Source organism: Pongo abelii, chromosome 20 (genome assembly GCF_028885655.2).
Source record: "Pongo abelii isolate AG06213 chromosome 20, NHGRI_mPonAbe1-v2.0_pri, whole genome shotgun sequence".
NCBI lineage: Eukaryota > Metazoa > Chordata > Mammalia > Primates > Hominidae > Pongo > Pongo abelii.
In genome coordinates, this window is record NC_072005.2 from 18,403,040 (window position 1) to 18,417,094 (window position 14,055).

The window sequence follows — 14,055 nt, forward strand, 5'->3', positions numbered from 1 at the left end:
ACACGTGTAATCCCAGCACTTTGGGAGGCCCAGGCAGGCAGATCACCTACGGTCAGAAATTTGAGACCAGCCTGGCGAACATGGCAAAACCCTGTCTCTACTAAAAAATACAAAAGTTGGCCAGGCGCGGTGGCTCACGCCTGTAATCTCAGCACTTTGGGAGGCCGAGGCGGGTGGATCACAAGGTCAGGAGATCAAGACCATCTTGGCTAACACGGTGAAACCCCGTCTCTACTAAAAATACAAAAAACTAGCTGGGCGTGGTGGCAGGCGTCTGTAGTCCCAGCTACTCGGGAGGCTGAGGCAGGAAAATGGCATGAACCTGGGAGACGGAGCTTGCAGTGAGCCGAGATCGTGCCACTGCACTCCAGCCTGGGCGACAGAGCAAGACTCCGTCTCAAAAAAAAAAAAAAAAAAAATACAAAAGTTAGCCAGGTGTAGTGGTGCACACCTATAATCCCAGCTACTCCAGAGGCTGAGATGGGAGAATGGCTTGAACCCGGGAGACAGGGGTTGCAGTGAGCCGAGATCACGCCACTGCTCTCCAGCCTGGGCAACAGAGTGAGACCCCATCTCAAAATAAATAAATAAATAAATAAAAATCATCAAGTAGCAAAGGTGGCATGTTTTGAGGTGGCACGTCCTGAACTTCCTCATTCCCTGGCTGAATTGGTGGTGGAGAAAAATTCAGGGTAGAAGTTCTGAAGTAAGACATCTATAGAAGGGGTAGAAAAAGACAGATTAGAACAAATAGAAAGGAATAAATATAAGCACACTATGCTAGATATTGTCAAATCAGTATCTTTGTCCTGAGAATAGGTTAGCTTGGTTACACACTTGTGTCTCATTTTATTTTATTTTATTTTATTTTATTTATTTATTTATTTTTGAGACGGAGTTTCGCTCTTGTTGCCCGGGCTGGAGTGCAATGGCATGATCGTGGTCTTGGCTCACCACAGCCTCCACCTCTGGAGTTCAAGCGATTCTCTTGCTTCAGCCTCCCAAGTAGCTGGGATTACAGTCATGCGCCACCATACCCAGCTAATTTTGTTTTTTTTTTTGAGACAGAGTTTCGCTCTTGTTGCCCAGGCTGGAGTGCAATGGCATGATCTCGGCTCACTGCAACTTCCGCCTCTCAGGTTCAAGCAATTCTCCTGCCTCAGCCTCCCGAGTAGCTGGGATTACAGGCATGCACCACCATGCCCGGCTAATTTTTTGTATTTTTAGTAGAGACAGGGGTTTCTCCATGTTGAGGCTGGTCTCGAACTCCTGACCTCAGGTGATCCGCCCACCTCAGCCTCCCAAAGTGCTGGGATTACAGGCGTGAGCCACCGCGCCCAGCAATTTTGTATTTTTAGTAGAGACGGGGTTTCACCATGTCGGCCAGGCTGGTCTCCAACTCCCGACCTCAAGTGATCCGCCTACCTCGGCCTCCCAAAGTGCTGGGATTACAAGCATGAGCCACTGCACCCAGCCTTGTGTCTCATTTTAGAAGGTGGTGGCTTAGGAGGGAGTTGGGAACCTATCTAAGTTAGGTCTCTAAATGGTGTGAGCAATCAGGCATTTAATGAGCATTTCTTCTTTCTCTGTCTCCCCACCCTCACTTTCCTCACTTTCCTTCCTTCCCCTTTCTTTTTTTTTTTTTTTTTTTTTTTGAGACAAAGTCTTGCTTTGTCACCCATGCTGGAAAGCAGTGGTGCGATCTCAGCTCACTGCAGCCTCCACCTTCTGGGCTCAACCAGAGTAGTTGGGACTAAAGGCATATGCCACCACGCCTGGCTAATTTTTTTTTCCCGTTTGAGACGGAGTCTCACTCTGTCGCCCAGGCTGGAGTGCAGTGGCGCATTCTGAGCTCACTGCAACCTCCACCTCCCGGGTTCAAGAGATTCTCCTGCCTCAGCCTCCCAAGTAGCTGGGACTACAAGCAGGTGCTACCACGCCTGGCTAATTTTTTTATTTTTAGTAGAGATAGGGTTTCATCGTATTAGCCAGGATGGTCTCGATCTCCTGACCTCATGATCCACCCACCTCGGCCTCCTAAAGTGCTGGGATTACAGGCGCAAGCCACCGCGCCCAGCCACACCTCACTAATTTTTGTGTTAGTAGTGGAGACGGAGTTTCGCCATGTTGCTCAAACTGGTCTCAAAGTCCTGGGCCCAAGCAGTCTGTCCGCCTTGGCCTCCCAAAGTGCTGGGATTACAGGCGTGAGCCACTGCGCCCAGCTCTTCCTTTCCTACTCTACAGGATCTGGCTCTGTTGCCCAGGCTGGAGTGCAGTGGCACAATCATAGCTCACCGCAGCCGTGACGACCTGGACTCAAGCAATCCTTCTGCCTCAGCCTCTTAAGTCGCTGGGACTACAGACTGGAGTGCAGTGGCGAGATCTTGGCTCACTGCAACCTCCACCTCCCAGGTTCAAGTGATTCTCTTGTCTCAGCCTCCGCAGTAGTTGGGACTACAGGCACATGCCACCACACCCAAGTGATTTTTATATTTTTAGTATGGACAGGGTTTCACCATTTGAAACAGGCTGGTCTTGAGCTCCTGACCTCGTGATCCACCCTCCACGGCCTCTCAAAGTGCTGGGATTACAGGCGTGAGCCACTGCACCCCACCCCGAAGTTCACATTTACAAACAGATTTTGAAAACAATATTTAAGCAGGCATATTATAAAACATAATTATTGTTGAAAAGCTTATTTATAAGCTTTCATCTCACTTTCATTTAACTTACTTGTGTTCAACAATTATGCTTAATTACTCATAAACATTTCATAAAACATTGAAAAAATATTCATCATCTTAAGTTACTTTTCTTGTTGACAAATCAAGTATCAAAAATCAAAGAAGCAAAGAACCTAAAAAAATAAATATATGGGGTGCAGCACCATGGCTCACACCTGTAATCCCAGCACTTTGGGAGGCCACGGTGGGAGGATCACTGGAGACCAGGAGTTCAAGACCAGCCTGGCCAACATAGTGAGATCCCATCTCTATAAAAAATACAAAAATTGGCCGGGCGTGGTGGCTTGTGCCTGTAATCCCAGCACTTTGGGAGGCTGAGGCAGGCAGATCACCTGAGGTTGGGAGTTGAAGACCAGCCTGACCAACTTGGAGAAACCCCATGTCCATTAAAAATACAATATTAGCCGGGTGTGGTGGTGGTAGCTCTAATCCCAGCTACTCGGGAGGCTGAGGCAGCAGAATCGCTTGAACCTGGGAGGCAGAGGTTGCGGTTAGCCAAAATCACACCATTGCACTCGAGCCTGGGCAACAAGGGTGAAACTCAATCTCAAAAAAAAAAAAAAAAAAAAAAAAAAAATTAGCCAGGCCTGGTGGCTCACACCTGTAATCCTAGCTACTCAGGAGGCTGAGGCAAGAGAATCACTTGAACCTGGGAGGCTGCAGTGAGCTGAGATCATGCCACTGCACTCCAGCCTGGGCGACAGAGAGCTTATCTCAAAAAATAACCATCCAAGCAACCAAAAAAATTAAAAGCCCACATATGGGTCTCTCCTTTACTTTTTAAAATTAATTTTACTGTCAGGCTTGACATCCATTAAGCAAATCACCTTTTTTTTTTTTTTTTTTCAGACAGGGTCTCACTCTGTCACCCAGACTGAAGTGCAGTGAGGTGACATCACAGCTCACTGCAACCTCTGCCTCCAGGGCTCAAGCAATCCTCCCACCCCAGCCTCCCGAGTATCTGGAACTACAGGCACGAGCCACAACACTCAGCTAATTTTCTATATTTTTAGGAGAGACAGCTTTTCACTATGTTACCCAGGCTGGTCTCAAACTCCTGGACTCAAGCAATCCGCCTGCCTTGGCCTCCCAGAGTGCTGGGATTACAGGCATGAGCCACCGTGCCCACCCTCAATTCACTTTGTGAAATTTTTTTTAATTTATTTTTTGAGACAGGGTCTTGTTCTGTCACCCAGGCTGGAGTGCAGTAATGTGATCACGGCTCACTGCAACCTCCACTTCCAGGGCTCAGGCGATCCTCCCTGCTCAGCCTCCCGAATAGCTGGGACAACAGGCGCGAGCCACGAGCCAGCATGCACGGTAAATTTTTGTATTTTTTTTTGCAGAGATGGGGTTTTGCCATGTTTCCCAGGCTGTTCTTGAATTCCTGGCTTCAAATGACCTACCTCTATCAGCCTCCCAAAGTGCTGGGATGGATGACAGATCTGAGCCACCACCCGGCCAAGCAATTCACTTTTATTGCATGTATTGTTCTTAGGTTTATTTTATAGTTTTACAGTTTACACTTTTATAATCTTCAACATCTAAAGATAACATAAGCCTGTTTGACTAGTCTTAATTTACATAAGCAAATGTGGTTTTCTAAAGTCAATGAAACAGAGCTCCTTTACAAGTTAATCTTTAGGAATTCCATCAAGAGAGAGAAAGTGTTACATATCTATAACATATATATATAAACATAAATAGACAGGTGCAGTCAGAGATCTTATAGCTTTCATTTTAAAATTATAGCTGTGAGACAGGTGTGATAATACAAAACTCACTAGTTTTAAAAAAAATGGTGGAGCCGGGCACAGTGGCTCATGCCTGTAATCCTAGCACTTTGAGAGGCCGAGGCAGGCAGATCATCTGGGGCCAGGGAGTTCAAGACCAGCCTGGGCAACATGGAGAAGCCCCATCTCTACTAAAAATACAAAAATTAGCCGGGCGCAGTGACTCACACCCATAATCCCAGTACTTTGGGAGGCCGAGGCGGGCTGATCACCTGAGGTTGGGAGTTCAAGACCAGCCTGACCAACATGGAGAAACCCTGTCGCTACCAAAAATACAAAATTGGCTGGGTGTGGTGGCACATGCCTGTAGTCCCAGCTACTCGGGAGGCTGAGGCAGGAGAATCACTTGAACCCAGGAGACAGAGGTTGCAGTGAGCTGAGATCATGCCACTGCACTCCAGTCTGGGTGACAGAGCCAGACTCAATCTCAAAAAATATAAATAAATAAATAAATAAATAAATAAAGTGAGATCCAATTTGTCTCTCCAGATGAAATGAGTTAAGATTACCTACTCAGATCATGAAAGCTTTGTGCTAACATTTGTAAAGACTGTTAAAATTTTTCACTTGCCAGTTGGTTTCCAAATTGCCGTCTGAGAACACAGTTCTGATCCATTGCAGGGGAACCCCAAATTTTGGGCTTAGCCCAGGAGGGCTCTTGGCTTCTTCTAGGAAAGTATCCAAGGGTGACCTGGTGGTGTTATACAGCACCTTTTTTTTTTTCCCTGAAAGAGTCTTGCTCTGTTGCCCAGCCTGGAGTGCAGTGATGTGATCATAGCTCACTGCAGTCTCCAAATCCTGGGTTCAAGAATCCCCTTTGCCTCAAACTTCTGAGTAGCTGGGACTACAGGCATGCACCACCTACCCGAGCTAATTTTTAAAATTTTTGTGGAGATGGGGTCTTGCTATGTTGCCCAGGCTGGTCTCAAACTCCTGAGCTCAAGTGATCCTCCTGCTTCAGCCTCCCAAAGTGCTGGGATCACAGGTGTGAGCCATAATCCCAGCCTGTTAAGAATTCGTCCTTTTCATTTTTTTTTTGAGATGGAGTCTGGCTCTGTTGCCCAGGCTGGAGTGCAGTGGCGCTTTCTCGGCTCACTGCAACCTCCATTTCCCAGGTTCAAGCAATTCTTCTGCCTCAGCCTCCCAATTAGTGGGATTACAGGCGCCTGCCACCACGCCTGGATAACTTTTTTGTATTTTTAGTAGAGACAGGGTTTCTCCATGTTGGCCAGGCTGGTCTTGAACTCCTGACCTCAGGTGATCCACCCACCTCGGCCTTCCCAAAGTGCTGGGATTACAGGTGTGAGCCACCGTGCCAGCCTTTTTTTTTTTTTTTTTTTTTTTTGAGACAAGGTCTCACTCTGTTGCCCAGGCTGGAGTTCAGTGGTGCTATCTCAGCTCACTGAAACCCCAGCTTCCCAGGTTTCAGTGATTCTCATGCCTCAGACTCCCGAGTAACTGGGACTACAGGCACACACCACCACACTCAGCTAATTTTGCTATTTTTTGGTAGAGATGGGGTTTCACCGTGTTGGCCAGACTGGTCTTGATCGCCTGACCTCAAGTAATCCACCCACCTCAGCCTCTCAAAAAGCTGGGATTACAGGCATGAGCCACCGCGTCCGGCCAAATTCTTACTTTGCATTGGCTTAGTCAGGTCCCAGCATTTCTCCCCTGCAGACCCCAGAGGGAGCAGATTTTCCCAGCCAATTGTAGCCCATCCTCATCACCAGAAACTAGCAGGGCTAGAGCTTTCCTCCTCTCTCCAACTGACAGACAGACTGACAGACAGATTAACAAAACAATAGCACACAAAGCTTATTCATCATAGATGGGAGCCCTCACGAGAAAAATGGAGACCGAAAAAAGTAACTAGACCTAAGTGTTTGTTTTGAGACAGGGTCTTGCTGTGTCATCCAGGCTGGAGTACAGTAGCGTGATCACAGCTCACTGAAGCCTTGACCTCTCAGGCCCAAGCAATCCTCCTGTCTCAGCCTCCCAAGTAGTTGGGACTAGAGTTGCACACCACCACACCTGGCTAATTTTTAAAAAATTTTGGCCGGGCACGGTAGCTCATGCCTGTAATCCCAGTACTTTGTGAGGCAGAGGCTGGGGGATCACCTGAGGTCAGGAGTTCAAGACCAGCCTGGCCAACATGGTGAAACGCCATCTCTAGTACAAATACAAAAATTAGCCAGTCATGGTGGTGGGCACCCATAATCCTAGCTACTTGGGAGGCTGAGGCAGGAGAATCACCCGAACCCGGGAGGCGGAGTTTGCAGTGAGCTGAGATCACGCCACTGCACTCCAGCCTGGGCAACAGAGTTAGACTCCTTCTCAAAAATAAAGAAAAAATAAAAAGATAGATCACAGAGCCCTTCTGGGCCGGCCGCGGTGGTTCGTGCCTGTAATCCTAGAATTTTGGGAGGCTGAGGTGGGCAGATAACTGAGGTCAGGGGATCAAGACCAGCCAGACCAACATGGCAAAATCCCGTCTCTACTAGAAATACAAAAATTAACCGGTCATGGTGGTACATGCCTGTAATCCCAGATACTTGGAAGGCTGAGATAAGAGAATCACTTGAACCCAGGAGGTGGAGGTTGCAGTGAGCCAAGATCGTGCCACTGCACTCCAGACTGGGCAACAGAGTGAGACTCCATCTCAAAAAAATAAAAAGAAGAGCCCTTCTTGCATCTACTGTTTGCAAGTGTATTTAACTCAAAATTTTCAATATCAGTATGCCAAAATTGTATGCTGGTATGTTATGGGTGACATGTCCTGAACACTATCAACAGAAACATACAAAAATTACAGCCAGGTATCAAAAGCTGCTCTTCCTCGGAAGCAATAAAGTATCTTTTGTTTTTCTGTTTTTTGAGACAGAGCCTGGCTCTGACAAGATCTCGGCTCACTGCAACTTTGCCTTTCGGGTTCAAGTGATTCTCCCGCCTCAGCCTCCTATGTAGCTGGGATTACAGGCACCCGCCATCATGCCCGGCTGATTTTTGTATTTTTAGTAGAGACGGGGTTTCACTATGTTGGCCAGGCTGGTCTTGAACTCCCGACATCAGGTGATCCGCCTGCCTCGGCCTCCCAAAGTGATGGAATTACAGCCATGACCCACCGCGCCCAGCCCCATAAGTTCTCTTAATTTTATTTTTTATTTTACTTTTTGAGGCAGGGTCTCGCTCGGTCATCCAGGCCAGAGTGTAGTGTCACCATCTCAGCCAGCTGAAGACTCAGTCTCTGGGACTCAAGTGATCCTCCCATGTCAGCCTTTCAAGTAGCTGGGACTACAGGTGTGTGCTACCATACCCGGATAATTTTGTTATCCGGTCTTACCACGTTATGTGGTCTTACCATGTTGCCCAGGCTGATCTCCAACTCCTGACCTCAAGCAATCCTCCTGCATCCAGGTCCCAAATGGTAGGATTACAGGCATAAGCCACTGAGCCCGGCCAAGCAATAATTTTTTTTTTTTTTTTTGAGACAAAATCTCGCTCTATCGCCCAGGCTGGAGTGCAGTGGCATGATCTCATCTCACTGCAACCTCCGCCTCCCAGGTTCAAGCGATTCTCCTGCCTCAGCCTCCAAATAGCTCAGATTACAGACACGCACCACCACACCTAGCTAATTTTTGTATTTTTAGTAGAGATGGGGTTTTGCCACGTTGGCCTGACTGGCCTCGAACTCCTGACCTCAAGCGATCCACCCACCCCAGCCTCCCAAAGTGCTCGGATTACAGGCATGAGCCACCGTGCCCGGCCAATAAATTCTTAATTTATCCACCATTGTCTCTCAACAACCAGCAATCCATTTATAGGTTACCAGATGGTCAGATCAATGTCAAACAAAACTATGGGACTGAGCTCCTACACTAGGCACCAACAGACCAGATGAAACCAGAATGGAGTCACTCGTGCTAAATGCCATGTAATCAAACTAAAACTTTGAGGAAGCAGACATATCCCAAACAGATCAGTTTTTTATTTTTTAAAAAAAATTTGTTTTGTAGAGATGAGGTTCTGGCCAAGTTGCCCAGGCTGGTCTTGAACTCCTGGCCTCAAGCGATCCTCCTGCCTCAGCCTCCTAAGGTGCTGGTATTATAGGCATGGTCCACTGTGCCCAGCTGTCTTTCCTAAAAATAGATTTTAGTCTACCGCCGAGGCGGGCGGATCACAAGGTCAGGAGATCGAGACCATCCTGGCTAACACGGTGAAACCCCCTCTGTACTAAAAATACAAAAAATTAGCCGGGCGTGGTGGCGGGTGCCTGTGGTCCCAGCTACTGGGGAGGCTGAGGCAAGAGAATTGCGTGAACCCGGGAGGCGGAGCTTGCAGCGAGTCAAGATCGTGCCACTGCACTCCAGCCTGGGCGACAGAGCGAGACTCTGTCTCAAAAAAAAAAAGATTTTAGTCTACCTGAATTAGCCCAATAAGGAAGTCCCCTCTGCTTTAACACTTACCAAAAAAAGTAACCTGAAATTAATCAGGTTTTTCTTTTTCTTTCTTTCTTTTTTTTTTTTTGAGATAGAGTCTAGCTCTGTCGCCAGGCTGGAGTGCAAGTGGAGTGGCATGATCTTGGCTCACTGCAACCTCCACCTCCCCGGGTTCAAGCGATTCTCCTGCCTCAGCCTCCCAAGTAGCTGGGATTACAGGCATCTGCCGCCATGCCCAGCTAATTTTTGTATTTTTAGTAGAGACAATGGTTTCACCATGTTGGTCAGGATGGTCTCAATCTCCTGACCTCATGATCCGCCCACCTCAGCCTCCCAAAGTGCTGGGATTACAGGTGTGAGCCACCGCGCCGGCCTTATTATTTTTTTTTTAAAGATATTCTGTGGTTATGGATTGGAAGAATCAATATTGTCAAAATGTCCATACTACACAAAGCAACCTACAGATTCAATGCAATTTCCATCAAAATACAATACCAATGACATTCTTCACGCAAAACAGAACAGTTCTAAAAAACAGTCCTAAATTTATATGAAATCACAAAAGACCTTGAATAGCCAAAACTATCCTGAGCAAACAGAACAAAACTGGAGGAATCCCATTACCCAACATTCAATTATACTATAGATCTACAGTAACAAAAACAGCATAGTACCAGCACAAAAACAGACACATACACAAATGGAACAGAATGGAGAACCCAGAACCAAATCCATGCATCTACATTGAATTCTTTTTTATTATTATTATACTTTAAGTTCTGGGATCCATGTGCAGAATGTGCAGAAGGTGCAGGTTTGTTACATAGGTATGTATACACGTGCCATGGTGGTTTGCTGCACCCATCAACCGGTCATCTACATTAGATATTTCTCCTAATGCTGGCCGGGCGCGGTGACTCACGCCTGTAATCCCAGCACTTTGGGAGGCCGAGGCGGGTGGATCACGAGGTCAGGAGATCGAGACCACGGTGAAACTCCGTCTCTACTAAAAATACAAAAAATTAGACGGGAGTGGTGGCGGGCACCTGTAGTCCCAGTTACTCGGAGAGGCTGAGGCAGGAGAATGGCGTGAACCCGGGAGGCGAAGCTTGCAGCAAGCCGAGATCACGCCACTGCACTCCAGCCTGGGCGACAGAGCGAGACTCCGTCTCAAGAAAAAAAAAAAAAAGATATTTCTCCTAATGCTATCCCTTCCCTATCCCACCTTCTGACAGGTCCCGGAATGTGATGTTCCCCTCCCTGTGTCCATGTGTTCTCATTGTTCAACTCCCACTTTCTTTTTTTTTGAGACAGAGTCTGGCTCTGTCACCCAGGCTGGAGTGCGGTGGCGCAATCTCGGCTCACTGCAGCCTCTGCCTCCAGGGTTCAAGCGACTCCCCTGCCTCATCATCCGGAGTAGCTGGAATCACAGGTGGGGGCCACCACACCCAGTTGTTTGTTTGTTTGTTTGTTTTTTGAGACGGAGTCTCGCTCTGTTGCCAGGCTGGAGTGCAGTGGTGCGATCTCGGCTCACTGCAACCTCCACCTCCCGGGTTCAAGCGATTCACCTGCCTCAGCCTCTTGAGTAGCTGGGACTACAGGCACGTGCCACCATGCCCAGCTCATTTTTGTATTTTTAGTAGAAACGGCGTTTCACCGTGTTGACCTGACTGGTCTCAATCACTTGGCCTCGCGATTCGGACGCCTTGGCCTCCGTAAGTACTGGGATTACAGGCCTGAGCCACCTCGCCTGGCATTGATCAGGTTTTTTTTGTATTGTTCTGTTTATTTGTCCCACTTTACGAAACTCATTGTTCTCCTATTGCCCAGGGGGAGATGTCATTTTACCAGTTCTCAGTAACTCATGCCTGTAATTTCAGCACTCTTGGACGCAAAAGTGGGCGGATTGCTTCAGTCCAGTTCAAGGCTAGCCTGGGCAACATAGTGAGACCCCTGTCTCTCCTAAAGAGGAAAAAAAACAAACCTCTCTTTAAATAAAAGTTTTAAATTGGGGGAAGGAAGGGGAAGACCCTGTCTCAAAAAAAAAAAAAAAAAAAAAAAAATCAGAAAACCCTGAAGGGTGTCCTCTTGAGAAGTGACAGCGTGCTGGCAGTCCTCACAGCCCTTGCTCGCTCTCGGCGCCTCCTCTGCCTGAGCTCCATTTTGGTGGCACTTGAGGAGCCCTTCAGCCCACCGGTGCACTATGGGAGCCCCTTTCTGGGCTGGCCAAGGTCGGAGCCCACTCCCTCAGCTTGCAGGGAGGTGTGGAGGGAGAGGCGCGAGCGGGAACCGGGGTTGTGTGCGGCGCTTGCGGGCCAGCTGGAGTTCTGGGTGGGCGTGAGCTTGGCGGGCCCCGCACTTGGAGCAGCCAGCCGGCCCTGCCGGCCCTGGGCAATGAGGGACTTAGCACCCGGGCCAGCGGCTGCGGAGGGTATACTGGGTGCCCCAGCAGTGCCAGCCCACCGGCGCTGCGCTCGATTTCTCGCCGGGCCTTAGCTGCCTTCCCGCGGGGCAGGCCTCGGAACTGCAGCCCGCCATGCCTGAGCCTTCCCCCACCTCCATGGGTTCCTGTGCAGCCCGAGCCTCCCCAACGAGCGCCACCCCCTGCTCGACGGCGCCCAGTCCCATCGACCACCCAAGGGCTGAGGAGTGTGAGCGCATGGCGCAGGACTAGCAGGCAGCTCCACCTGCAGCCCCAGTGCGGGATCCACTAGGTGAAGCCAGCTGGGCTCCTGAGTCCGGTGAGGACGTGGAGGGTCTTTATATCTAGCTCAGGGATTGTAAACACACCAATCGGCACTCTGTATCTAGCTCAAGCTTTGTAAACACACCAATCAGCACCCTGTATTTAGCTCAAGGTTTGTGAGTGCACCAATTGACACTCTGTATCTAGCTGCTCTGGGGGGGGGCCTTGGAGAACCTTTATGTCTAGCTCAGGGATTGTAAACACACCAATCAGCACCCTGTGTTTAACTCAAGGTTTGTGAATGCACCAATCGACACTCCGTATCTAGCTGCTCTGGTGGGGCCTTGGAGAACCTGCGTGTCAAAACTCTGTATCTAACTTATCTGATGGGGACTTAGAGAAACTTTGTATCTAGCTCAGGGATTGTAAACGCACCAATCAGCGCCCTGTCAAAACAGGCCACTCGCCTCTACCAATCAGCAGGATGTGGGTGGGGCCAGACAAGAGAATAAAAGCAGGCTGCTGGACCCCGCATTGGCAACCCGGTCGGGTCCCCTTCTGCACTGGGGAAGGTTTGTTCTTTTGCTCTTTGCATTAAATCTTGCTGTTGCTGATTCTTTGGATCTACGCTGCTTTTATGAGCTGTAATACTCAGCGCGAAGATCTGCAGCTTCACTCTTGGAGCCAGCGAGACCACGAACCCACCGGGAGGAACGAACAATTCCAGACGCGCTGCTTTAAGAGCTGTAACGCTCACAGCGAAGCTCTGCAGCTTCACTCTTGACCCAGTGAGACTACAAACCCACCAGAAGGAAGAAACTCCGAACACATCCGAACATCAGAAGGAACAAACTCCAGATGCGCCACCTTAAGAGCTGTAACACTCACCGCGAGGGTACGCGGTTTCATTCTTGAAGTCAGTGAGACTAAGAACCCACCGATTCCGGACACTCTGACTAGGCCAATTTTTGTTGTAAAAACCCATAGTGTAGGCTGGGCGTGGTGACTCATTCTTGTAATCCCAGCACTTTGGGAGGCCGAGGCAGGTGGATAATTTGAGATCGGGTGCGAGACCAACCTGGGCAACATGGTGAAACCGTCTCGACAAAACTACAAAAAAATAGCTAGGCACGGTGGCGGGTGCCTGTAATCCCAGCTACTCAGGAGGCTGAGGCAGGAGAATCGCTTGAACCTGGAAGGCAAAGGTTGCTGTGAGCTAATATTGTGCCACTGCACTCCAGCCTGGGCAACAGAGTTAAGACTCCATCTCAAAAAAAAAAAAAAGCCATATTTCAGTTTTACTTTTTAGAGGCCAACAAATGGTATGATTGTTTCAATGACGTTTCGCTTATTCTATGACCTGAAAATTATATGAAATGCAAATTTGTGTCCATAAGTAAAACTGTATTGAAACACAATCATGCCATTTGTTGACAAAAATTGTGAAACTAAAATATGGGCCGGGCGCGGTGGCTCACGCCTGTAATCCCAGCACTTTGGGAGGCCGAGGTGGGCGGATCACGAGGTCAGGAGATCGAGCCCCTCCTGGCTAACACGGTGAAACCCTGTCTCTACTAAAAATACAAAAAATTAGCCGGGCGTGGTGGCGGGCACCTGTAGTCCCAGCTACTCGCCAGGCTGAGGTGGGAAAATGGCGTGAACCCGGGAGGTGGAGCTTGCAGCGAGCCGAGATCGCGCTACTGCATTCCAGCCTGGGCGACAGAGCGAGACTCCGTCTCAAAAAGAAAAAGAAACTCCGTAAAATATTTAAAGAGGTTAATTCTGAGCCAAATATAAGTGACCACGGCCCTAGGCACAGTCTGGTTTTTTTTTTTTTTTTTTGAGACAGTCTCGGTCTGTCGCCCAGACTGGAGCTATCTCGGTTCACTGCAACCTCCACCTCTCGGGTTCAAGAGATTCCCCTGCCTCAGCCTCCGGAGTAGCTGGGATTGCAGGCGCCCACCACCAAGCTGCCTGGCTAATTTCTGTATTTTTAATAGAGATGGGGTTTTACCATGTTGGCCAGGCTGGTTTTGAATTCCTGACCTCAGGTGATCCAGCTGCCTCGGCCTCCGAAAGTGCTTGGGATTACAGGCGTGAGCCACTGCGCCTGGCCAATCCCCACCTTCTTGACTGACCATTTAAAAAATGTAAGAAACACCTTTAGCTCATCGTGAGCAGCACAAAACAGGCAGGGACAGGATTTGGCCCTGAGGCAGGTGAATAGGTCTGGAGGCAGGGAACTTAAGGCCAAATCAAATGGAAACAATTCAGCTATGACAGGAAATATCTTCTCCATTTAAAGAGGGCATACATCCAGTAAATGACTTTGTAACTTTACTTCATCCTCTTCATTTACATAGGACGTACATTAAGTAACCAATGAAAACCTC